General features: G+C 37.2%; 1 pseudogene; it reads right to left on the minus strand.

The window, feature by feature from the left end:
* Window positions 1-899: 899 nt before the first annotated feature.
* On the minus strand, window positions 900-1114 carry LOC120093485 (U2 spliceosomal RNA; annotated as a pseudogene).
* Window positions 1115-2584: the final 1470 nt, after the last annotated feature.

Consider the following 2584-nt stretch of genomic DNA (forward strand, 5'->3'; position numbering starts at 1 on the left):
AAGAAAACAGATGACTGATACCCTCAGTGGGAACTCCATGTCATCATTAAAATATTCATTCGTTCACTGAGGTTCACATTGGAATACAAACATCATATTTCTTTTGTGTTAGAAAATTTCTGCTTATATACTACTATATCGGATTTCTTTTCTCACCAATCTTCCAATCATGCTTCTTTTGCAAGTCACTGAGCATCCACTGGATACAACACATGAAACAGTAGAGTTGTATGTTCAGCCATTCAGGCAGCCTCTTTTCCTTGGAGGTGAATACTCAGATATGATAGTGTTCTGACCACTGAGAGGAAGAAAACTCCAGAATTCACTTTCAGTCTGAGTCTTCCTATTACACAGAACAATTTAGAAAGAGCATGCTTTCTCTGCTGTGTCAACTGACTTAAGGGACTTTCTGTGAAACTGCAGATGTAGGATGAGAAGAAGAAAGTAGTATTTATGAAGAACTCTCATGTTTGAGCTCCACCATCATGGAGCTCACTTTGTGTTTTTAGACATTCTTTAGAGGTTATCCAAACAAGAGCAGGCTTCATAATGATATGCATTCTAGCTCAGGTTCCACAGTCTTTAAGGAGATAGGGCATATGTGTTTAGTCTCTCTTAAGATTCAATAAAGGGCCAAAACCTGTTGTATAAGAGGAGAGATGTTACCAGCTGAGGATGGTAGCCAAACCTTAAGGGCTTTCATAGAAAAGGATTGCTTCCCAACAATATAGATAGCCTTAGGAACACAGTCTTTAACTCAGTGTTATGGGACCTGCTAGAGGTCTATGAATAGCATGCCCCCCTTCTTGTGACACACCATGTATCCTCAGCTATGCTGGATTATATGACTCAAGTGGCATCATAATTTGTACAAAATATGAACCTGATGCAATGTCACTTACTGTTCCAGAACTTACTCAAAATGAATAGTGTTTTGGGCTACTCTGGAAGTAGGTCAGCGTTATGCATATATCCAGCTGAAGAACAGATTCCAAAATTCACAGGAATCCTTTAGGCATTCTATATTTCATAACTAGTTAATGAGGCAAATGCAACAAGTTACTGTTCAGTTCAGATACTATACTTGATCTTAGCCAAAAGGCCGAGAAGCGATACTGTTCAGTTGAGAAGAGATGTCTCTATCTGGCCTAACTTGCTGCATCCCTGTCACTAAGAAAAACAGCTTTTACTTGTTTTTTTTTTCAAACTTGTTTACCATCCACAGAAGCACAACTATTTTTGTATAAGTTGAGACTTAGGAATTTTTTCTCACTTAGTCTGGTCAGTATAATGCCGTTAACAAAATGGATCAGTGAGAAACATAAAAGTCCCTATGAAGTGAAATATGACAAAGGTGAAGGAATGCTGCAGGTCTGCACATAGGAAAGGCTATTGAAAGTCATACTCAGCGCAAAACAATCAAGTCCTGAATGCCAATAACTAATTATAAATAATTGATGCTACACTGTGCTATTAAATTTGGAATTCTCTTCCAGGAAACAGAAGCGCTGGCAAAGACTCGAACCTCTTGTGGAGTGTTAGACTAAATTATTTTCTGAAATCTTTGACACAGCACATTGAGAGGAAAGGGACATTTGCTCATCTACCTATTAAGCCACAGGCCTTGGAATAATGTCCCTCTATTCTATAGTACAGACAGAAGGTTTGATATGATTGAATTTTAAATGAAAGACATCCTTCAAAAAGACAGACTACATAATGGAAAGCAGTTAGAGTTGAAAATAGGCTATAAAAATGAGGTGTTGGCTTCTGGAAATAGCATCTGGAACTGTTGATGCTTAGGATGTCTCCAAAGCTCTGCTTAGAGCTTGAAAAACAAATGTGACCCAGAGAAATCTTTGGTAGAATTTCTATCTAAGGCAGAAAGAGAAGCTCTATTTATAACTCTAATAACATTGATAATCATAAAGCAAAAATCATTTTACACACACACACACACACACACATTTTAGGTACTTAGTAAAATTCAGGCTTTGTTCCAGGTGCCTACAATTTCAATAAAAGATTGAAACAAGTTATTGTATGATCGAACATGAACTAAAGTGTGATTAAAGAGGGAAGGGGCAATAATGAGCTAGGAAGGACTGGTAGAGTAGAAGAATGGATATAAGGGGGGAATAAATTATTAAATTAATTCATAATAACATCCATGTGCTCTTAGATTATTGCATCTTTTAATCCTCATTATAGAAGCTTCTAGCAGTACATGGTGATTAACACAGACACCCATTACTTGTCAAGTTCTAAGAGTGAGTCAATGGAATGTTTACCCTTAAATGGGACATTTATATCATATCTTCTTTTCTTATGGCTTAGGGATCATTGTGTAATAGATAGACAGAAAGATTATACATGCGCAAGGTGGTGGATGAATACAATAAATTAATTTTTCTAGAACTAAGAAGGTGACCTCATCACTATTGTCACAGCATGAATAAGCTCTGCCCAACTGCAAACCAGAAAAATATCTCAGAATCGAATGAGGGGGTAGGCATGAATTTCTAGTCTTTATCCAAGGAACTGGTGGTAATGGGTAAGTGACGGGAAGGAAAGAGTCAGTTTT

Source organism: Rattus norvegicus, chromosome 6 (genome assembly GCF_021556685.1).
Source record: "Rattus norvegicus strain SHRSP/BbbUtx chromosome 6, alternate assembly SHRSP_T2T, whole genome shotgun sequence".
In the NCBI taxonomy this organism is placed as follows: Eukaryota; Metazoa; Chordata; class Mammalia; order Rodentia; family Muridae; genus Rattus; species Rattus norvegicus.